Source organism: Protopterus annectens, chromosome 6.part0 (assembly GCF_019279795.1).
Source record: "Protopterus annectens isolate FY-2018-M chromosome 6.part0, PAN1.0, whole genome shotgun sequence".
Taxonomy (NCBI): domain Eukaryota; kingdom Metazoa; phylum Chordata; order Ceratodontiformes; family Protopteridae; genus Protopterus; species Protopterus annectens.
In genome coordinates this window covers 1,835,321,472-1,835,347,508 of record NC_056737.1, presented here as the reverse complement: position 1 = coordinate 1,835,347,508, position 26,037 = coordinate 1,835,321,472, and positions in this window count along the sequence as shown.

The following is a 26,037-nucleotide window of genomic DNA, read 5'->3' as shown; positions in this document are numbered from 1 at the left end:
ATGTGCAAGTTAAAAGCAGAACAGAGAAGCAGACGCACTGCAATTTGTCTCCTGTGCTAGCAATAATTATATCTATTCAGTTCTCCACCAGTTTCTCACAACAGTAAGGGTTCAGCAATGGCTCTTTGAACAACATATTCTCGACCACCACTTATTTAAAAACACAAGACCTCAGGTGTATAATATTGTACCACCACAAAAACTATCACTTCTTGAAAATGCAAAGTTATCGAGCAGATTTACATCCTAATATATGGTTTTAAAGCAAAGCTCCTATGTACAACTTTTTTAAATAGTATTTCCATCACTTTATAAGAAGTGATATATAATTCGGTGATTTTAGTTCATATAAGACTACTAACAAACTGAGTGACTCATATTATTACAAACACAAGGTGCAGGGTTTGAGTCTCACAAGGGATAATTGGCTAAGCTTAAAATGGCTCGCAAGGGCAGTTAGCTTAGTAATAATCTATGAACCTAATAATGATGTTCTGCATCCAAATAGGGCATTGAAGGCTAGGCAATTAAAAGCTACCTCTGTCCATAAGGGACATGGGTGCCAGGGCCAGTGTAAATTTCCTATTGTCCTGGTCCACTTCAATAAACACACAACAACACCAAATGACATTTGAAGACCTTTATTAATCTTCCATAAACATGATTGTTAACCAATAGTTATAACTTTCAACCAAAACATGACACAGGTGATAATAACATCCATGAAAGAAAAAATAAAATAACCATAAGGGTAGCGAAACCACTCACCCTTGATAAGCAGCATAACCCACTTGCTCAGTTATCTTTGCACTAACAAGGCAGCGTTCCCACTCACCTCCAATTTATTGAATTACACAACCATCCAGATAAACAGCTCTGCTTGCTTATTAACTTATCCACCAGAACAACCACTCACTTTCCTTCCCAACCTATTGAATTGCACATCCAACACTAGAGGGGGAACAGAAGAGGGCAAGCCTGCCCCTCTTCTCTGCCCACCAGCTTGACCAGGCTGTTCCCCCTCTCTCCAACCAAACATCCAACATAACCACCATTAAAGCCTTAGGCCAAACATAATTTGGTGTACAACATTCTTCCTAACTAAGCTGGATCTGTGTCATCCTTCCTAAACCCTGCCTCATAACCAACAAATATAGCCAGTCACCTAACAGCTGAAAGCAAAACCGTGATCCCTCTCATATCCTGAAGTAGCAAACCATAACCTCACAATCTAGTATAACCACTGTGAAAGAGCTAAATAATCCTTACCCAACAGCAAATGGAGTCCTCGCACTGATTCCCAGGGCATTACCAACCAAATGGACAACCCAAACACTAAACCTTCAGCCCTCATAATGTAGCATAACCACTGCACAAAAGGTAAATAACCCTTCCCCAACAGCAAATAGAGAACTCACAAAAATTCCCAGAGCAAACACTGAACCCTCTGTCCCTTAACAACCTCACAAAGGCAATTGCATACCACCCTGCCACGTAGCCACCCCATTTTACTATGTAAGGACTATAATAACCAAATTAAATCTGTTCACTTGAAAACATCCAGTGGCAACTGCATACCCACACATCAGCTTGTAGCCCCATTTAACTGCCCAATGAATATAACCACCACATGAATTCTCTGACCAAACTTCCAATTGCACCATCATGTCTAACTGCACCCTTTTTAACTGCCCAATATAACTATTAATATTCAAATGACACCTCCTTCAAATCAACATTGTAGTAATCCACATCACCAACTTTCTGAAATAACCATTCGATAATATCCTAGCATGTCAAGACCAAAAAAAATACCCTCAAATGACTGATACCCATCTCAGTGTCAATATCTACCCAGTAATCCCCCTGTAAAGCAAGAAGTCCAATGCAGTCCACATCCTGGCATCATGCCCAATACCCTTGGGAGAGGGGAAAATTCTGGCATCCACAAAACACCTTAATGAGTTCAGGCTCATAAAAAGGCCACCTTAACCATAAACCCTTGACCCACTATTTGTGAACCACCACCGCTTGCAAACCACTTAAGTTGACAGTGCCAATATCCACTAACCTTTACACAAACAAATCTACCGACCTTCCAGCATATGCACCACTGCTCAGATTTAAAACTTAACATAACCTTAATACTCCCACTACTGTAGCAGTCACCAGTAAATCCTCCTTACCAACAAAATTGCCCCATCTTGTTCACATGCCCAGTGAATAAACTCGAAATCCATCCCACCAATCTCCTATCCAAACCACCGCAACACAATTTGACCCAACTCACCACAGCTCCATTGTATGATTCCTGCACTCCCTATAACCTAACACCCTCCGATAGCGGCACCCGCAACCCATGCCACTGCCATATTAACCAAAAGCAAATGGACTCTACCCCCCCCCCAAGTGCACCTGCAAAACTATTATGCCTGCTAGATTGGAACCAATGTCAGAGTCTCACATCCCTCCTTCAAACGTCCTACCTTGGTCATGCTAACCTAGCCATCTCCCATTCCTACCTCACCATAACTTCAAAAACATGACCTTTCTTATAAGCAGGAACTAGTCCTACAAATTGCCCCCCACTCCTTGATTCAATAAAAGTTCCTAAGGAAATCCCATCTATTACCCACCTAACAAATTCAGGCTGTTGCAAAATACCCAACATGCCTACCTCATCTATCGCCTGTACCTCCATATACCTACCCACCCTCTGAGTACCCCCGCCTCCCGAGTGTGTATTAATTACCTGCCACCTACCAACATAAGCCCTGCCCCTTGTAACTAAATGATAGTGACAAGTGAAGGCTGTATCCTACCTCAACCAGCCTCCAAGCTCGATGTGAACTCTACCCATGGGAAGTCAACACTCTAAAATCCTCTAACCTGAAAAGGACTAAACCTTATTCATTAGGACAACACCCCATTTGAGGATGGGCCCCAAACTCCCCATAACTAAACCTTAACACCCGCTTCACTGATCTCCCAACCTATATCCTCCTTACCAGTCCCTGCAACCCTCACATGCCACACCCACTCAGGCCAAAATGAAGAGTTAAAACTGTATAACCACCCGCGAACACAATCAATGCAGATCCATCAGTCAAAAATAAATAGCAGCATCCATCACCTGGTAAGACCACAACTTTAACACCATCAGCTGAAATGACCTCTGAGCTGAACCATCTGTGACCACAATTACGTAAAACTCCAGCTGGTGAAAATCCCATCATAGCACCGCTATCTGCAAAGAAAATGAAATGTACGTCATATGAAACAGAAACATTCTGACACAACCCAGCCCCCTTCATCTACCTTCCCAACTCTTGTCCAGTTTCACCATACACAACTCAACCTACTAAATTCCCACTCCCAGGCAGTCAAAAATGTGACTCTCCATATCCCCCTTAGCAACTGAAAGAGTTAACAAATAATATATTGACTGTGTCATCACCTTACAATATTTAGTAGCTGACATAAATACCATCCTGCCAACCACGGTCCCCCCACTGATATCACCATGCCTGTCCTACAACCCACCCACGTCATGCTGTCACTGCTCAGTGATCATCCCCCTACCCCTACAAAAGTAAAGGCCGGAGCAAGGGAACAGTCCATGAGTCAAGTCTCCAGCTATGAGTTGTCAATCACAACAGGAAACAGCTCCAAGCCTGTAACCAATGCAGTGACAAGAGCTTTATGAAGAAAGAAAACTGCCGGATGCAACTTCTACCACCAAGCACTGCATGTTGAGGATGCCTAGGACCAGACTAAACATACCAAATTACTTCAAGATGCCAAACCTCAAGTGGTCAGGCCTCAAAATTACCTAACAAATATTTAAAGCCTACAAATAGACCAAGAGTGACGTAAAATGTAAGAGTCAGCACTCTGAATGCAAAGCCAAAGAGAATACCAACACCTACAGAATTGAATACCATATCCTTAGGGTATCCCTCTTAAATTGTCAGTACCTTTCTGAAGATCCTCCCCTAGCTTGCTATTACCTGGAACACAGGATAAAGCAGTTAATTGGGTTCATACCTCTCAACTACACAGATGTCACAGAATATCCAGATTTTTGCTTCCTATATTTGGGTTGTTTCTCCTAAAATATGTACTTTTCTGGCAAATAGCTGAGGATTGAAGTAATTAAATAATGACAAACATTTGAGTTTAAGACTCCATATCCTTCAGAAAATTCATGCTAATGCAAACCCTACTATTCTGTCAAGTTTCTAAGATTGTAAGAGCTATATGAAAAATCTGTCCCTATTTGTCTCCCCATCATTTTAGGCTTTGTCCAGATATTTTGCTCTAAGAGGTTGAGAGGTATGATTTGGGTTATATTGGCTAATGTTTTAAGGGATCTTAAGGCATTAGCCAAGGAATTTGTTATGAACCTATGAGTGACTTATGCAGAATAGTATCAAGGGAAGCATTTTAGTAGTTATATGCAACGTTGGGGTAACGGGCAGAGCCAAAGTTAGGGTTAACATACATGTGTCAGGTGCTACATCATGGTGAATTATCAACATTGTAAGTTTTTATCTCTGCACATTTAAATACATTTTCAGAAAATCACTGGCTGTATCCAAAGGACATCACTTTGTTGTTCTTTGTCTAAAACTCTCATCTTAGAAAATAAGAGCATTTATATGGGCAGTTAATACAGAATAACAAGACAGTTATTGTTTCTGCATAGCCTAACGTTCAGTAAAGAATTGCAGAAAGTAAAACTGTACTCCCCAGACAGAGTAACTGTATAAAAATACCACAAAAAGAAGCCAGGACCAATACAACCAGACTAGAAAACAAAGGGATTATTAACACTCCCAAATGCTTCGGCAACCAGTAAAACACACACCATTCACCTATATGTACTAATTGTGAACTATTACACAATTAAGGTTAAGTGTTTTTGTACACTACTTTTTAAAAATTTTTTATTGGTTGTTCTACACGAGTAAACTGTATAGTTTGCAGCAGAATCCATACGGTGCTATTGTACTCTCAAAGTAACCAGTACTGTCTGCCCGCATTGCTTAACTGGCCATTAAAACACAGTCCGCATGGTATCTAGGCAGAGATGCATGCATGGAAACAATGCCTCAGAGCCTGTGAAAACTGGTGGGGAACCCTAAAGCAATGCCACCAACAACATAACTGAGGGAAATGAAAACCTTGTAAAAACCACCCAAGTGAAGTCCAGACACAAACCTCAACACCGTAGAAACCTCCTCATTAAACAAAAGGTCACACCCTACAACCTTTACATCTGAGAGTCAGTCAGTGAAGCAAAAGTGACGATACAGAATTTTAGGTATTTGGCCATTACGCTTCCTGAAAACAGACTTACTATGCAGTTCCCTTGTAAAGCTAAGCGTATCTTGCATAAAAGCAAAAAAAAAAAAAAACTCCATACTAGCAGCGACATGAGAACACCCTTAGTGAAAGCTCCCCACCCTAGACACTTAATACCATAAGCACCCACAAAACCGCCAAGAGGCATGACAGAAAGTACCACAGGCTACGCACCTCACAGATTGAGCTATCAACAATGCAGTAGACCACAACGAGCCATATACTAAACCACCAGTGAAAGAGCAGGCATAATCCACCACAAACAACGTGAACCATAACCTCAAAATTCAGTGACCACCTGCCCTAAATAACATCTAAACCAAATGAGCTTAACCCCACATACCAATACCTCCTCCACCCCCAAGCCGCTGGACCCCTAGAATGGCCATTCCCCGCAAATAAATAAGCTTTTATGTATATTTATTTTATTTTATTTTTATTTTACATTTGTTGACCGGGCTAGTCTAGCTGGATACATGTCCTTTTTCAGTAGAGGCCCGGGGAGAAAAGCTCCCATAATTAATATAAGTATAAGTTTTTAAATATATACAAGAAATTGCATTAAGATAAAATCCAACAGTAATAACATCTAAGTATACAAGCTGTTAGTCTGGTAAACATTTGTTGAGATGGCCAGATGACATAGATACCTGAGGAGATAGTAAGATGCTGGATAAAGAATTGTGAGGTAGAAAGGAATTAGATACTAATGGTCCTGTGGGAAATTAGTCAGGGTTGGAACATGGGCATAACCATTGAGACTTAAGAAATTCTCTGAGATTAGTTTTGAATTGATTGAGTGAGGTCATGAGCCTGAGGTTGTTGGGAAGGGAATTCCATTGCTTTCCAATGGAGTTAGCATAAAGAGCATCGCCGCCCATGTTATTAGATTTGATGGTTAATATCTGAATACTGTTTGAGGATCGTAGGCTACTTAAGTTGGTGTAGGGCGTCAGAATTTTGGTCAGCGTGGGTTTTCTCTGGATGATTGATTATTTTGAATGCTTCGGAGAGTTGGTTTAGTTTAAGCAGATTGGGCAGTTCCAACCAGCCAAGTTTTTTGAGGTTGAGGCAGTGGTGGGTACGATAGGGTGTAGATGTTACAAATCTGGCAATATGATGGTATGTGGTAGAGAGGTTATTAAGATCACGCTTTGTTGAGGAAAGCTAGTATTGGTGAGGCATATAGTAGGGTGGAGATGAGATGGGTACGAGCAATGGTTAATTTTGCATGCGGGGTAAGAAAGTTCTTGATTCTGTACATTGACCCAAGTTTCTTGTTAACTGTCTTAATAGTTTGGGCGATGTGCATGTCGAATTTAAGCTTATGGTCAATAGTGACACCAAGTAGCTTGGTATGGGGGACGGGCTCAATGATGGTGCCATTAGAGGATTCCACAAAAAAGGACCTGGAGTTATCAGGTGGTAGTTCTTGGGGTAGGGAAGTTGTGGACGTGGGGAAAAATAGAAGTAACTTGGTTTTAGTCGGGTTGAGTAAAAGTTTCCGGTCAGAGAACCATTGTTCAACTTTGGCAAAACATTGCTGGGTAGCTGCTTGGAGATTTTGAAGAGAGATATCAGAGCATATCAGGGTTGTGTCATCTGCATATTGAATACAGGTGGCTGCGGGGTTGACTGTGTGCAGATCATTTATGAAAATAGAAAAAAGAAGAGGACCAAGTATGGAGCCCTGTGGAACACCAATATTGTTTGAGAGCAGATGAGATATATTATTTTGCCATTGGACTGCTTGTTGCCTACCTGCAAGGTAATCCTTAAACCAGTTTACGGCCAAGTTGTCCAGATGAAGGGTTTGCAAGGTATATAGTAGTAGTTGGTGGTTAACCATATCGAAAGCTTTCGATAGGTCAAGAAAGATGGCAGAGGATGTTAGTTTTTTGTTACGGTTACTATTGACTGAGTCTACAAAGGAGAAGAGGGCAGTGGTAGTACTGTGGTGGGGCGGAAGCCATGCTGAGTTGTAGACAATAGATTATGGAGGGTAAGGTAGTGTAGGAGTTGTTTGTGAACACACCGTTCCATGATTTTAGCTAATGGAGACAATATTGCGATGGGTCTATAGTTAGCTATTTCTGTGGAGGAGCCTCCCTTGTGAAGTGGAATGATGTATGAAATTTTCCAAATGGGGGGAACAGTGGCTTCAGTAATGGATCTATTAATCAGTATTGATACAGGATAGGCAATGACATCGGACGATATTTGAAGGTATTACGCTGGGAGGTGATCGGCCGCTAGAGTGGTCGGTTTCAGTTTTTTTAATAGGGTACGAATGTAGGAGGTAGAAACTGGTTGTAATTTGAAGGAGAGAGTAGCTGTGTCATCAGGAAGAGTTAAGGAGGGGGAAGAGGTGGGTAGTTGATTGGCTAAGGATTGGATGGTCTCAGTAAAAAAAGTGTTGAAGGTATTGGCTACTATTTCTGGTTCTTGACCAGTAAGATTCTCAGGGGTTGGGGTAGTTGTTTTTCCAGGATGGAGGAGGTTATTAAAACCAGCCCAGAACTTTTTAGGGTTAGTCTGATGTTTGTCCTGGAGGTGACAGAAGTACTGTTTTTTATCTCGAGTTATGTCAGTTTTCATGGAGTTTCTAAGCTGCTGAAATATTATACGGTCTAGGGGAGTTTTGGTAGCTCTCCATTTGTGCCAAGCCTGGTCACGGAGTTTAATTTTTGCTTTGGTTTCTTTTGTTAACCAGGGAGCAATGTGGTCTTTGGCTCTAATTAGTCTATTTGGGGCATGAGATTGGAGAATGTTTAAGAATGTGTCATTAAAGTATATAAATACACCACCCACCTGTTATAACTATCCCACAACTCTTGTCCTTCCTAAATCCTACCCACAGCCTACCTGTTCTCTGAAATAACCAACAGTCATCTCGGACGAAACAAAACTATTTGTTTGTACTCAAAATGGGAGTATTACTCATACTCACGTAGTAATAGCTGAAACTTGTTAATTATAACCATCTGTGTGCATTTAACAGTGTCTGAAAAGGCACCATGCATGCGTGGTAATAACTGGTGCTGTGCCTTGTTTGAAGCCTGCAAAAAGGAACATAGCAACAGCCACAGCACCATGAGAACAACAACAAAACTTCCAGAAATCAAGAGCTTCACCAGTGTGCATGCCCTGACCACTAAACTGAATGAAACCAAGGTGCACAAATTAGAAAACGAAACCATCCCCACGTCCCTAAAACAAGCCACAACACAAATCAAACCAAGCAGCAGACAATAACTAAACAAGGTCAATCTCCTGTGTTTACACACACACAGAAAAAAAAATATATACAAGCCTGCCACCAATCATCTCACCAACCAACCCTAGGCCTACCTGTTATCCTCGAGCACCCAAGGTCATCTCTGTTCACGCAGGAGCGGCCTTAGGTCAACTGGTGCCCTAGGCAAAAGGGCTCCATGGTACCCCACCACCACACCACCCAGTACCCCCCATCCTGGTTTACCTACACCAAACAAATACTGGAAAAGCTCCACTGCTAGAATGGCACCCTAGGCGGATGCCTAGTTGGCCTATGCCTAAGGCCAGCTATGGGTTCACACCAAAATGTGACTCCTATCTCTGTTACACTTGACAAAACTCTCTAAGCCCCTTCCTACCCTTACCTCATTTCCTCCTAAACCTCCCTCCATCCCATTTAAACCTATCATCCCCTTATTCTCTTAATTGCTGCTAATCTATGTGTCTAGCCCCATTTGAAGATGTCCTAGGACAAAATGGTGTGTTCCAAACCTCATTTCCCCATCCACTTGTCTAGGTTGTGCTTAAATTGGGTAATAGACAAACTTGGCTTCACATGGATGGGAAGCCTGTTCCATATGAGTAGCAGTCTCTTGGACACATATTTGTCTGTCCAGCATGTTCTGTTTATGTCACAGACAAAATACAGGTCCCTAGACTTTGTATTTTTGGTACTGTTTGACTTACAAATATGTAGGAGAGTCATAAGTGTGGTGTTTGTGGATACCTTGTAAGCCAGACATCAGTCACACCTCAGCAATCCACAGGCAGAGGGAAAGGGCTTTAAAGTGCTGTGCATAAGGCAGGTTTGTTATGACATGTGTTCTTTTTTGTAAGGGACCTATGAGGTCTCTCTAGCTGCTGTATATGCCTGGTCAGGTACATATCAAAGGGAGCACTATACTCTATGACTGGTCTGATAATGGTGGAGACAGTGGGATAATGACCTCTTTGGACCTAGATGCCATGCCCTTACTTATAAGTTGTGCAGCATAAAAGGATTTCCTCACCACTGTGGCCAAGTGGGTGTCAAAAGTAAGGCTACTGTCTATGTGCGTACCCAGATCCCTGACCACTGGGTCAACTCTCAGGTGTGTACTATCAACTTGTTAAGTAGCCGGGATGGTTGATTTCCCAAAAAGTGCAATTATGCAGTATTAGCATTGAGCTTAAAACCATAGCTTTGGCACCATTTATTAGTCAGAGATATACCTTTTTGAAGAATGCTAGTGTCTTCAGGGGAGTTGATGATAACCCCCAGCTTGCAATCATCTGCAAACTTAGTCAGCCATAAACCTTCAGCATTTGGTTCCATTTCAGAGAAATAGATGCTAAAAAGGAGCGAGCCCAGTACCGAGCACTGGGGGACTCCACTAGTGACTGGCCTCTTGGTGGAGGTGGCCTCACTTATTTTGACCTCCTGGGTCCTATCAGTGAGCCAGCTGGCTATCCAGCAGGTGATTAAAGGGGTTTGTGCCTAAATTATTGAGCTTATCTATAATGCCTAAGTGGGGTATTGTATCAAAAGCCTTGGCCAGGTCAAGGTAAGCTGTTTACACATTCTTACCTTCATCATGGTATTTAGGAAAAGTGACACTCAAAGTCAGGTCACAGAAGAAGAATATTATGTAGTTCTCAAAACAGTTTGGAATTCAACCAACAGGAGGTATACAATAACCTGCACGTTGGATGTACTCTAGTTTGGTGAAGCAGGACTCCTTCATTATTCACTGTGTATATGTTCCCACTCAGAGAGGTCATATTAGGGAGTGTTATACAATTATCATTGTTGTACTGATGACATTCAGTTCAGACTCTCCCTTTCACAGAATCATATGTATGATTTTAACATGTTTGAGGTCTGCTGTTTATTTTATTTATTTGGACTTTGTTAACCATGGGAGAGCACCGATCCCATTGGACCCATTTCAGTCATCAGCCCAGGGAAAACACACTAGTTGCAAGATATTACATAAAGAATGAATGACAAAATGCAATATATACATCTATTATAGACAAAGTGAATATCATAGTTTACTTGATGGAATAAAGGCAATAGCTAAATGACATTATATTCAGAGTGAGTGAAAAAAACACAATATATACATGCATTGTGGAAATCAGAGTTGGCATACAGAGGGAATCGCAATCAAGAATAGAATCATAGCAAGGTATATAGATGGAAGAATGGCACGAAGAGGTTATGTTATATGATCAGAGAGATGGCAGTTGCATTTCCCTGGAGTCATGATATGTGCTTTTATTTTTAAATTGAAACTGAGGTAAGAGGAATGATTTTTAAGAAAAGTAGGGAAAGATTCCCACGGTTTGAGACTAAGTACTGAGAAAGCATGGTCTGTGCAGTGAAGTCTAGTTTGCAGGTTTTGGAGGAGAAGACATGAGTGTTTTAAATGCTTAAGGTTGTATATTGGCGCATCTCTGAATAGTCTGGAAGCTAGTGGAAAGAATGTGTAATTCTTGATAAGTTTAAATAGTTGAGAGGCAAGTAAAAAATCAACACATTGCTTCACAGGTATAACCAGTATAGAGAGTGTTCTAAATGAGCCACTAAAATAACTTTACCTATGGCATTTCTACAGTCTGGATAGAAATGGGGAGATCTTATTAGCCCAAATGTGTGTGTATGTGTGTGTGTGTGTGTGTGTGTGTGTGTGTGTGTGTGTGTGTGTGTGTGTGTGTGTGTGTGTGTGTGTGTGTGTGTGTGTGTTCCACATGGAGTTGGAAATTTAGGAAGGTGTCAAACCAAATCCCAAGGTGTTTGAAGAAAGTGACATTTTCAATAGTGTTATTAAGATGATCGAGAATTTTTAGAGGCTTGAAGATAGAAGTGAGCTTTTGCCTAGTGTCAAAAAGCATTGTTTTTGTTTTAGAGGAGTTTAACAGTAATTCTTTATCACTGACTCATTGAATAAGGGTATGAAATTATTTTCTTGGCAGATTACTCCTAATTTGACTGGAAATAAATCCAACGTAGATGCAGCAGAGCAAGTTCATGCTAATATTTATTCTTTAAAAGTTTCTGGCTTTAACATTTAATCTTCATGAGGAAGTAGGGAGAGATTGGGATTTTGGATGCAGACTCTTAAGGAGAACAACCAAAATCATGCAGAGTATTATATTCATAAAATAGCAGGGAGTATTCTAAGAACCAAACCAGCACGAGAATGGAGAAAAGAGATTTTGCCGATAGGGATGACTGTGGTCAGGGATACAGACAATAGGAAAGAGGGGCTGGAATTTATTTGTGAAAACTGGCAAAAGAGCCAGGGTATTGGGAGTAAATAACTAGAAAGGGAAATGTAATAGAATGGGAGGATGCCAAGCATTTATTTGGACTGCAGGTTAGAGATTGCCTTTCCTAGCAAGGATTGATATCAGAGTTTAGGCAAATAGAAAGAAATGGGGGACTCCTAAGTGATAGACCAGACCAGCACTGGTAAAGTTTTTAATGGAATCTAGAACAGAAGTTACCATTAAAAAAGGAATAATTAGTAAAGCATATAAAATATCGCATGATAATTATAAGAATCAATCAGAGGAGCTTAGAAAGGATTGGGAAGAGAGATTGGATAAGCAATTCACAAAGAGACAATGGGGGATATATGTATATCTCCCAAATATGCAACAAAGTCTAGAAGATTTAGGATATTTGCCTGGAAGTGTTTACATAGGTATTTTATACCCCAAGTATACTCCAAAGAATTTTTCCTCAGGTGGATGGCAAATGTTGGAGGTGTGATGGGCAAGAAAGGGGTAGCCGGAAACATATTTTTTGGGAGTGTGATAAGCTGGCAGACTTCAGGGATTTCCTGCAAATGGCTCTGTTAGAGATGCTGGGTAAGCAGATTGGACTGACTGGTGAGATGATTTTTTTTTTTAGTTATGCTACAGAATCAGAATTGCCTACACATAGTAAAGCCTGGCTGAGTCTAATTATGGTGACTGCCACAAAAGCAATTACTAGAAAATGGAAATCAAAGTCTAGACCAACTTTACTAGAAGTAGTGACTATAGTAACAGATATAAAACAATTGGAATTGGGATCTTTAGAAAAGGGAAGGAGCAAACTACACAGGAAAAAATGGGAATTGTGGGAATAATATATGCAGAGCAGGAACAATGTTTAGCAGGCAGGATTTGAGTGAGCCATATAATGCTTAACTGACAATGAGTGGATGGTTTATAAGTGATGTATAATGTTTGCAACTACAGTTGTTTCAGTGGTGTCTGTGATGTAAACAGTTTGTATCTAATGTGGTATCATTTTGTATGTTCTTCATTTATATAAATGTAAGATTGCCTTTGTCGTACGTGAAAATTGAATAAATGTTAATTTTTAACACCTGCAGTAACAAAAATACTCAGCCTGCCATATAATTTGTTAAAGATTTTCAAAAAATGAAAACCTATCCCTAACATACAATTTCAGGTTGGCAGTAGTAGTAAATCTAATGCCATGCCTACCTTCTCCAAAGTACCATCAACCTGGAAAATGATTGCTCATCCTGGAGGATTGACCTTGGGATGAATTCCAAAAAGTTACTATGAGGTGTTCATGAGGTGTACTCACAGCAACCTTTCCATACTCAAAGACAGTCCTAGCATGGTGCTTTACAAAGACATGCAGTACCATGGTGGGCTGTCTCCATGGTAATGATAAATTCTAATGAGACATTCCAGAGGAGAAGCATACCTGCATGCTATATTGACATTGTGACAACTATTACCGAGTTTAAATATTTTGTCCGAAACCCAAAATTGAAAATAAAGTTTCACGAGCACAATGATTTTTACAACAGCACAGTCTAAGCATGCAAGTACTTATGTACCTCCATACCACAACATTGTTAGAGTTTCTGAATAGGCTGTATATTCTCTGTATATGGAACATAAGACCAACAAGTTTCATAACGTAACACTGAGTGAACAGTTTGCCTGTACGAGTTTACTGGAAAATGATCGGAATGTGATAAAACCCGCAGATAAAGGAGATGGAGTAGTGGTAATGAACACTGATTTTTATGTGGATATGATGTTTAATTTGTTGTCAACCCCTGACTATGAGATTATCTCTATACATGAGAAAAATAAGGTCATTAAAGAGGTAACATATAGCTTACAGGCATTATATTGTAAAAATAAGATCACAGAAAATTTGCTCTTTCTGAATCCCCAGGCTTGTCTTTATATATTTTAGGGAGAGTATAAAGAAACCGGAAGCTTAAAATTCTTTAAAATTCATTGATCCATCAAATTCTCTGATAATGTATTATTAGACCCCCATGTCTTCTGATATAGAAAATAGACTAGCTTGCACTGATCTTAATCAATTTTCACAAAATTTCAAGTATTCTTCAGTATCATTTAACAAATTCCAAAATAGTTGTAAATTAAATTCTCTGCTCTTAACAACCACATTCCCCCTTTATCAGAAGACTACTTCTTAAGATGAATTCAGTTCAAGCTGTTTTAAAGCCAGCCATTCACTTTTTGTTAAACTGGATTTCAAATATCATTTTAAACAGCAAGACAGGATATCCTCTCTAACATTATAGAAAACACTTGCAGATTTATTAATAGAAGGAATAATAAAATGTTTTTAACATTTAAGTCTAACTAATTGTACTGTATTGTCCCATGTTGCATTGCTGGCCTAAAGGCAGCAAGTAATCAATCACTGACTGTGAAAAACTGCCAAAATGCATTATGTAATTTAAATTCATAATGTAGTTAAAAAGCAGAAAACATTCATAGTGAGCCAGTATACTTTTGACTACTGTTAGCAATGCTCAAAACAATGTTCCTGAAATGTGACAACTCTTTATATTAACTGAAAATGACTGTAAATTAGCAGACTGATAAGGCCACAGTCTGATTCTTAAAATTATCAGCCACCACAGTTTAACACCACAAAAATATTTGGATGCACAAATAGCAAAGGACACAAAACAGCATAGAAAAGAGGCATATTTCTTTAATCAGCCTGCAATAATTGATCAAATACCAATACCAGTCAGGCAGGGTGTAGCAGAAGCTACAGCCCTGGACTTTTTGGGCACTGTGGTAGATGATGATTTTATTATGTATATCTGTCCTGGGCTTCCATGAGGAGTCTACATAATAAAGGACTTTTTTTCTCAAAAATTTTTTTATTAATTATATGAATAGCAAGACAATTAAAAGATTATACATAACAAGAAGGCATAAATGAACATATAACGATTCATCTAGTGATAACAACCTTCATGAGATTTTGATAAGTTATTTAGAAATAAAACATACACCATATGTACACTATATACAAGTTAGGCAACCTGAGAGAAAAAAAAAATATTTAACATTAACTATTTAATATGTTTAGAACCTTTTCTAACACAACCTTTCTAATAGCTTTTTTTTTGGACTTCCACCTAAGTATCTTTGAGCATCAATAAATTTAAAAGCCATTTTCTGGAAAGTAACCCATTTTAATTTAGAACGATCAATCCAATTTTGTATTATATAAAGTTTTAGTAATGAGCAAATAAAAATGATAACATGAATATCAACTTTTGAAAGATGAATCAATGGAATATGTAGAATAGCAAATTCCCACGTCAACGTGGATTTTGATATCCCATTTTCTGCAGGCTGACTTTCAAAGATGTCCACAAACTGTGGGAAAATGACAATACCATAGAATATGAAGGAGGTCTGCTTGGGGATGAGAACAGCATGAACACGAAGGGGACTTATTTGGGTTAAATTTGTTTAATTTGATTGGGGTAAAGTAGGCATCATTATTAATCATTAATTGTGTGTATGCTAATTTTTAAAAGGGATAAATTCCTTAGTGTGTCTAATAGCCAGGACTTTCTGAGATTCTGACAATTGGGAATTATAATTCAACCAAACATTAGATAAAAGACAGTTGTGGTCCATCATTAAAGAATTAATTAATTTATATGAGTTTGAGAGCATTTTATCAGATGATGAAAGTATTTTGATAATCGTGTTAAGGTTTTTCAATTGTGAGTCTATGGGGACCAGAGATACAAATTTGTTTTTAATTATTGCTCTTAGTTGTGTAAGAATTGGTGAGTAATTCCAGTTTACTTTCAATAACTTACGCCAGTCAGATAAAGGCAAGTCAAGATATTTCAAAACATCTCCTACTTTTAGATTTTTAATTAAAGGATAGTTTGTTAAGTTCAAAAGTTTATTGTCCAATAATATATTTGGGTTTAGATGAATTGGCTGAACATGGTGCGAGATCTTTTCTAGTTTACACATTTTGAGTAAGGTTTGGAAATCTCTAATCTTTTGTTTAAGTACTGTAGATATATTTTTAATAAATAAACTATCCAGAGAGATAAAGGGAATAGCTTCAGGATTTAAATTGTTAGAAATGACATAATTATACCATAATTTTATCCATAAAGAGTGATTTGGATAAGAAGTGTTATTGAATTTAGAGATAGTAAGAAGTTTATTGGATGAGACAATCAAACAATCAAATAATAGAGATAAAGATTAGGTAAACCCAAACCTCCCTTGTCCTTCGAAAATGCCAATCTAGAATAGGAAATTCTAACAGATTTAGGGAACCATATGAATTTTGCCAAAGCTTTATTTACAGACTCAAAAAAATTTTTTGAAATTATCTGATCAGATGATGAGAATTGGTAAAGAAATTTAGGCAGAATATTCATTTTAATAATGGCCACCCTTGAAAGAAATGAAAGGTTTAGATGCTTCCATCTGTCCATATCAGACAATATAGAGTTCCATAATTTATTAATATTATTTTGAAAGGAAGATTTATTATTGTGTTCTAAATTGATTCCTAAATATTTACATAATAAAGGACTTTTAGAAGAGAAACTAGCAGCCTTCAATGAAACCAGTTAACTTGTACAAAGGCACAAACACAACAGAGGTGAAAAAGTGGTTAATGGATAACGAGTGGCATCCCCAAATGAGAGCAGTCTTCTAGATAGGAACAACCCCCAGTCCCTATACTGCTGTAAGACTAGTCAGCCTATGACAGTGGTCACCATGCTGGGACATGATTTAGTGAGCAAGAATTTGACAAATCCTAGACAGAGACAATGGCACCACAAACATGGCTGAATAAATAGTATATGACTGAGATATAGAAGCAGTTATTGTTAGTGTTGTCTTAAAGCACTATCCAGGTGTGAAATGTTGTCTCAGAACAACTAGCAAACATGAAATAGTTTACTGTAGTTAGATATCAGTATTCACCTTAACTGTCATTTCATGAAATAGCACACCAATACTATATAAATAGCAGACCTCACATTGCTTTCAGTGCTTGTAACATCTTCATTGATAGCTGCAACACCTGTCTGGAAGGGAATCACAAACAGGGGTGTTCCCGACTTCCTGCTTATTATAAGTACCAAGAAATAACATAAAGAAACTAGCAGAAGGCTCTGTAACAAGTGTGCTGCTCTTAACAGAAAGGTGACTGCTGTGACAGAATAAGTGTTTTTGTTATTTTCAGCACAATTATAGTACAAATAAGCATGCATCACTGCAAAAGTTCACTAGCACACCAGCACTGTTGAAAGTTCTTCCTGACATTACCACACGAGTCATATGACAGAACACCAGTGCATTGTGAAACAGATTTAAGGATAGCAGGTTCAAACCTGGCCCACACAGAGACATAATATAGTGCTGTGCTTGCATTCTGTATGCAGGCAAATTATGTCTGTACCTGTTAGGATGTGGAGGATACAGGGTTCGAGAATCGTTATCTAGCATTATAGTGTATACTGGATTTCAGCACTCTATTTAGACCTAGTGTAGGGCAAACTGCTCTGCGTTATAATACACATAGGTTGCTTTTATTGTGTATGCAAGTAGTTTTTATGTGTACCTCGTTGGGGGGAGGGGTGAAAGGAGGTTTGCAAGACTCAGCATTATTGCCCTGCATCACACAAGATTTGATAAAACATTTTTCTAAGGTCAGATGAAAATTTGGGCTGCAGTAATTGGCACAGTTATTCTTTGGGATGTTCCCTGCTCATACTATTTTGATTTGCAAAATGCAGATGACATAAAGTGCTAATCTATATAAAGTTGCTACACAAACCTACAGGACAAAAAACAGACTGTTGTAGTTCTAATTCAAGTGGAAAAGTAGTTAAATGAGCATTTGTCACCCTTCCTAATTATATACCAAATCATACAATGTCACTAGTATTATAGGGTTGCATTCTTCAAGGATTGCTATTATTCTTGTATTACCTCTGTGATTTTATCACATGAAAGCTCACACAGCATCACTGACAGAAATTAAATCTTATTATTTGGAGCTCATTTAAATCTTTTTTGCATGAGCTCACATGACAGAAATCACCAGTAGGCAGTTTTCTCACCAAAATGAAAAAATCTGTAGGACTGTAACATAAGCAGACAAACAGGGACGGGAGGTAAGGGGCTCATCGCAGTCAGCCTGTTAAGGAGCTACTGAAACAATGTTACTGGCTCAGGTCAAATGTCAGAACTTTCTTAAAACTGACCCTGCACCTGAATTCCCTTGAATGAATCTTGTTCCTATAACAACACTTAGATCTAAAAGTGAATTTCTTGTTGTTCTACTCAAGTTAATTTGCAGGCAAACCATATCTCTGGCTCAAACTCCAATCTCCTCGACCTTCCGAGAGCATTGAAGAGGATAGTCACAAGGTATTGTGGTTCTCCAACATCTGTCCTTAAATTACAGACCTGGTGTGGTACACAGAATACTGTGCATTTATACACAAACATCAGTGTCCAACTGAATTGATGTTTACCTTTTCTGAGTCACTCTGATACTAAAGTACCTTTACACAGACCCAGAGATTCATTAACATTGTGGCCATATCCCAACTGAGCCTATACTATTTACTTTCTTAGCATGACAAGCAGCATTGTTAATCACATATGCATGTGGCCAAGTTGCCAAGTCAGTTAGTACAATGAAGAGCCCCCCCCCCCCCACACACACACGCACACACAGCTGTAGCACAGGCTTGCAGCCACATCATGGTAGGCCACCTCATGGCCACATCTAAATACAGGAGATGAACAATTAAGTGGGCATGAAAAACCACAGTAGCCAAAGCATGTGCACATTCACAGTTATTTAGTGGTGATGTACTTAGTTTCAGCAAGGAAATGCAGAGAAATATATGAGCAATAGAAAGACAAGCAACACAGACATTGAGTTGGAGTTGCATAACAAAAAAGTAAAAGTGCAACATAAAAATCATCTCAGAAAGCCGACTTTGGGCTCCTAAAAACAGAGGTGGCTAACTTCTCGGCACCCATGCCAATGGAAAATAGCTGCATGACTGCCAAATCATACACCAATGCACTGTATGAGCATGTACACAAATGCATGGACCTTGCCATACCAAATAGAACTAAGACACTCTCCTCCAGAAAAAGGAAGCCAATCTGGTGGTCCCCAGCCATCAATAAACTCTACAATAGATGGAAGAAACTGTTGCAGAAAAAAATGAAGTTACATGACTGGAAAACTTCCCTTATCAGTCTCAACAAAAAACTGAAATCCCTTATCAAATCCTCTGAAGTCAGCTATGAAGGCAGAATTGTGGCTGACATCAAAAACAGCTACAAAGCCTCATATAGCTATATCAAAAACATCAAAGGCAATACCCAGATTTGCTCTGAGTTATTGCACAATGGCACCTCCTATACTGAGCCAACAGATATAGCTAAAATACTGGCCGTCAAATTCAGTGCCAGCTTTATCCCTCTCTCCCCCCCACCCGAGGGCCCTATCACAATACCAGAAGAAAGCCTGGTACCCAACATTTCTGTGGCACATGAAAAAGCTGCATTGTTCAAAGCCAAGAATACAGCATCTGTAGGACCTGATAATATCACTGGCTGTGTCCTACATGAGCTACAAAATGAACTGGCACCACATCTGTGTGCCCTGTTCAATCACAGCCTAACCTCAGGCTATGTCCCTAATGAATGGCGCACTGCTACAGTCATCCTGCTCCATAAAGGGGAAGCAACTACAGACCCTGGGAATGATTGCCCCAGTAGCCTGATGAGTCTGGTATGCAAAGCTATGGAGCGCATTATCATGGACCTGCTTAACAAAGATATAGGCAATCTCCAAACACTTGACCCCACATGGTTTGGCTTTGTCAAGGGGAGATCCTGCCCACTGAACCTGGTTGACTTCTTTGAGGCAGTCACCAAGGCTATGGATGAGGGTAAGGCAGTGCATACAGCCTACCTCGACCTGGCGAAGGCCTTTGATACCATTCTCCACTCAGGTATTATTGATAAACTCACCAAACTCTGCATCAATCCTTAAATCACTAGGTGGGTTGCAAATTGGCTCACAGACAGGACCCACAAAGTGAAAGTTGCGGATTCCAAGTCAGACTATCAACCAGTCACGAGTGGAGTCCCACAGGGCTCGGTCCTGGGCCCTCTCCTGTTTGGCATCTACTTCTCATAAGTCCAGGCCAACACAAAAGGACTTTGGCTGACCAAGTTTGCTGATGAGTGCAAGCTAGAAGTCATTATAAACTCCCCAAGTGATGCAGACATCCTACAAAAGGGCCTCTCTGAGACCAATGTCTGATGTCGAAACCATGGCTTGAAGTTTAATGCCAAAACATGCGTTATCATCCCCTTTGGAAAAAACTGAATTGAAAACATGAATTACCACGTTGATGGGAGCCCACTGAACACTGAAGGGGCCATAAGAGGTCTGAGCACCCAGGTCAACAGCCACCTCACCTTCGACCACCACATTGCCACTGTGGTCAGAAAGTCCTTCTACATGGCACATCTTATAACCAAATGTTTCACATCCAGGAAGAAAGAGGTCATCATTCCTCTCTACTCATCCCTCATTAGACCAGTCATCGAATATAATGCCCCATTTGGCATGTACCTGACCAGACACGTACAACAGATGGAGAGGCCACAAAAGTACCTCACAAAAAGGATCCTAGGCCTTAAACACTTGTCCTACATGGACAGACTCAAGAAGCTTTAGCTGTTCTCAGTCTCTTATCTTCTACTTAGAGGTGATCTCTTCTTGACTTACAAAGCCATGTCTGACCCAGCCGTACTTGAAATGCTACACCTAAAGAAATCCCAACCCCCCCCCCACACCACATGGTCCAGTGAACACACAACCTCATTACCACAATTAACAGAACATGCTGGAGGGACAGGTTCATCTCCCAAAGACTGCCCATACTCTGGAATAAGCTTCCCATTCATGTCAAGCAGAGCACCTCACTGGCCCTCTTCAAATCTTGACGAGTGGATGGGTAACAGAAAGTTCACTCTAGGGATCATTCCAGTTGCCCTATTGGATAGGGGCACTGTGAACTAACATCGGGTGGCACAATGCCTAGGCAATTTTTTTGGGCTAGGCTTGCAAATGTTCTAGGGCCATTAGCCTGGTACACACCTATGAACCTACGAACCTGTTTCTAGCCTTTGTGACATAAGGTACCCAATAAAGGGGTTGGTATCTGTGCTCACAGGGGATATAGGTACCACCCTCCCTCTGAGGTTGGAGTGTTAGTAGCTGCCAACCAATATATGTGCAGGGACATTGTGGAGGCACAACCAAGTTAAACCAGGTCTTCAGCAGTAGTTATGAGGGACATCCAGGTAGTGCATGCTGACATGCAAGACTGCATGAACCATGTGTGTGTGACTCCTTAGACAGGATGCATGACACATTGGGTTGTACAGTACCTATTATGGATTACGTGTTAGGGGCAAGGGCTGGTCCTCGAGGCTAGTCATTTGTAACATCCTCAGCATACCTCTCAACCTAGAAACATCAAAACTCTGGACAAAGGCCCATGAAAATATGTACAAATCTGTATGCCTATTAACATAAAATTTGCATACATAATTATATAACCCCACCCACTCCTGTTGAATTGTGGGATACCAACATGAAGAATGACGTCACTAAATAATAATAAATAATGACAGACATTTGAATTTCAAACTTATCCATCATAAAATACATAATAATGCAACACCTATTATTCTAGCAGCTAAGTAGTTTACAGGAGCAATATTTAAAATCTGTCCCTATTTTTGGGCCTTCGTCCTACCATTATTTTTGGCTTTGTCCAAATTTCTTGCTCTGAGAGATTGAGAGCTATGACTGCAAAACTGATCCAATTATATGGAATATTCCTCATAACCAAGTTTGAAGACTATAAGTAAACAAGTAAATCTAGGAGAAAAAAAATGTATTTGAGAAACAAAGTCATAATGCTATTCATAAATCATGGCAGTTGACAAGTATAAGCAAACAGATCGAAAGGTGGTATAAGTACAATTTTAGTCACTAAACTGAGCAGTCAGTATTACCGATAAAGGCCTACACACTTAGCTGATTTCCACTCCATTAAAAAAAAGACCATACACCACAGTACTGCTGTTTAACTGTCATCTTGTTAACATTTTTACATCATTTTATGTCTATGACAGGTAAAGCATTTGTAATTCAACATTTCACACAGCTCCAGTTCAACAAATGATACAAAACACTAATGAAAAGACACACTCTAAGTATCCACTATACTTGCAGCTGCTAATTCTAAACCTTGCCTTTTAAGCTTATCTCCAAATCAGTTATCTTATAACAAGTGCACTCTGAAGGCAGAGAAAGCAAATGTCAACACTGGATAAAAGCTACAAAATAACATCACAAATTATCAATAAAAGCAGTAAAATAAAGTACTTAACACTTACCACTTGGTGTAGACACCACAGGCAGGCATCCTACCTCATTACACAGCATAATAAAAGACTCCTTTCCCCAAAATATTCAAATCATTAACCATACCTGACAAACTTAATCAACTTCCTCCTACAGCCATTAAAAAATAAAACAACTTTGGCATAACTGAATCCCACCACCACTCCTTCAAGAGTAATCCTGGCATCTCTAGGTGCGCATAACTATTGATCAAGTGAAAAATTGATTTAGCCAGTCAATTACAGCAAAAGGTGGGACTTCCATAAGGAAATGCCTTTATCATTCTCCCTCTACCTACTCTCTTTTATCTACCTTTACTCCCATTTATGCCATCTGTAACCAAACTGTCCACGTGAACGTCTACAAATTCACGGACTCTTACAACTTGTTGCCTGCAGTCAATGATATTTTTACTTGAAGTTTGGAGGGCTGGTCTCAATCCAAGTTATGCAGCCAGTCAGGGACACCTGCAAAACATAACACTCTGGATCGGCATTTATACCAACAAGGGTGTACTATAGGCCTATTTCAGCAGACTCGACTCATGCATCTGGTCCTGCAAAATGCAAACTGATGGCTAAAAATACTAGACTATTGGTTTGGCACTCAGCAGATCACAGGCACAGTTTCTGTTAGGCAAGGCAGTACAATAAAGAGCAGACTTTTTTTTTTTTTTATTTACCTGGAGCAAGACAACAGAGGAGGTAGTGGTGGTCATGGTCAAGCTGCCGGAGAAAGTAAATTCCTGAATTCTGGCTGGGACAGTGGGAGTGACTGGCGGTGCAGAATCAGACCAGAATTCAGAACACAGGTCAGCGCTGGGCAGTCTGGACAGATTAGTCTGCAATGCAGTGCAGAACTTGAATTAATACAACAGCATTGCATACTTGGCAGAACCAGAACCTAAAATGAAATTGTAAACAGTGTGAAACACTGAACAGCCCTGGCTGCAAGACAAGCTCCTCTCACTGCTGTGTGCGGCTGCCACTGCTACTGTTAATCCATTTCTTTCTGTTTCCGTTCCAAATTCAAATTCCAAACAGGCAAACACTACAGTCACATCATGAAGTTAACATCATCATGCATGCCACTGCGTGCCTGCAAGAAAAACAAAACAGACAAAAAAAAAAAAAAAATATATATATATATATATATATATATATATATATATATATATACAACTGAAAAAAATCAGAATTGAAGGAGGTCATTTGGGAAGTTGTAGCACCCCATTATTTTGCCCTCAAAACTCTTAAATGCAGAGTAATACATTACAGTTGAGAGGTATGATCCTCAGACATTAGCTGTCCTAGCCATGGTAAGTCAACGTCCCGCTCCTGCAATGGTCAATTCCCTGCAATGCTCCAGCAATTTCATTGCTACATTAGTGGTGGATAGGCCTACACCTAGGAGAAACCGTCCCTACAGTTGTGGTCATAATCATGCTGGTACCTCTTCTAGAAGGTATTGGTCAGAATTGAAGGAGGTCATTTGGGAACTTGTAGCACCCCATTATTTTGCCCTCAAAACCGGTAAATGCAGAGTAATACATTACGGTTGAGAGGTATGATCCTCAGACATTAGCTGTCCTAGCCATGGTAAGTCGAGGTCCCGCTCCTGCAATGGTCAATTTCCTGCAATGCTCCAGCAATTTCATTGCTACATTAGTGGTGGATAGGCCTACACCTAGGAGAAACCGTCCCTACAGTTGTGGTCATAATCATGCTGGTACCTCTTCTAGAAGGTATTGGTCACATTTGGGTATCACACCCACATCTTGCCAGGTTGTTAGAACAACCATTGCTACTTTTGTCAGAGCCAATTCTCATATGCAAGGGCATGCACCTGAAGCTGAACCTTCTCTCATGCATGGCTAAGATCTGTGCAGCACAGTACTGGTCCATGTGCTAAGACTGGGTCCCTACACACACACATACACACACACACACACACACACACACACACACACACACACACACACACACACACACACACACCACCACCACCACCACCACTACCACCACCACTGCCCCTACCACATCCCCCACACACAGTGCAGCAGGCGTTTCGACTCATTGGCCCATTCCCCCAAACCAAACAGCTACACATGTGCTGCCCATAAGGGTACTCATTCTGTCTGTCATACATTAGCATTCACACTCACATACTTCCTTGTGAAATACATACACTCCAGTACCCTCTTCCCCATCTGTGCAAATGATTATAACTATGCCCTGCCCTGCTATAATTCCAACTCTGGCTATCTCTGTATGATGCACAGAGTGGCCAGCCTAAGCATGGGTAAGCACAGCCAGGTGTTTTGGTTTGTGTCATTGTTTAGTTGTGTGTATGTGCTTAGCTGTATTATAGTTCTGTATAATAGTTTCTCCCCCCACCTGTGCAAATGATGATAGTAGTGCTCTGTGCTTATAACAAATGTGTCTAGGCAGACTATATCTGATGCACAGATTGACCAGCTTTTGCATATGTAAGCAATGTCTGGCATTTTGCTATGCATCACTTTTACTGTCTCTATCTGCTTAGATCTCATCTATTTATTCATTAAAGCTGTACAATGAGCTACCTCTAAGCTAGAGCCATGGAGTATTGTGCCCGCCCCTGTCTGGCATGGTCTTCCCTCCTGCTGGCTTCTCCCCTGACTCTTCTTTTGTGTCAGTTGCCACTTCCTGTAGTGCTGGGAACTGTGATCTACTGGCCCACCCTGCTGTAACTATATTCTAAGTATGATATTATATAACATAGTACACACAGCAAGTATTTTGGCACAGGCAGAGGAAAGACATGGATTTTCTAGTTTGGGAAGAAGCACGGTTGTAACCTTGCTCTTTTGGGTTCTGTGGATTTCTAATTGGTGTCATAAACCAAGGTTCTAGGGAATATCCTGCATCCACCACTAGATGTCCCAGCTGGAAGTCATCTTTGCAAACCGTTCATACAGATCACTTGTAGATAATGTATGTAAATCCACACATACCTTAGTTTCTACAGGGACGGGTACATCATGATCCCCATGGGGCTGCCGATGAAGCTGACACATGTCCTCTATTTATTGTATGGTGTCTCTGTAACAGTCCATAATGTTGGTGTCATGGAAGATATGTTGAGCATGGTTGGAAGACAGTGCCTCAGGGGACATTGTCTCGCATGGCCAGTGGCAGCAGCTGCTATAAGAGCCTTTTACAAATATGAGTTTACAGTGGCTGTGGCAAACCTTAACATGTTCTTTTGTTTTTCTCTACTTGAATTTGAGTAAATGGCCATGTTCCCTGCTAGTGCATGTATGAAATAGCTCAGTGTGTTTTATATGTTTCTGAATCCCTCTGCCATGCTTTTTTGAAATCATTAGCATACAACACAGTTCATTATATGATCATTAGCATATAGCTCAACTGTGCCTTCTTCTCTAGCCAGCTTCTTTATGTAGCTGTGCTTTTTGAATTGCACACACCCTGTTTGTCCCCACTTGTGCAAATGACTTACCATGATGCAGCCAGTGTTTATGAATCCTGTCCATAATCTCTGTTGCCTGGTTTTGTCATTTGCTTTAGATTTATATTAATTTTTCAGCA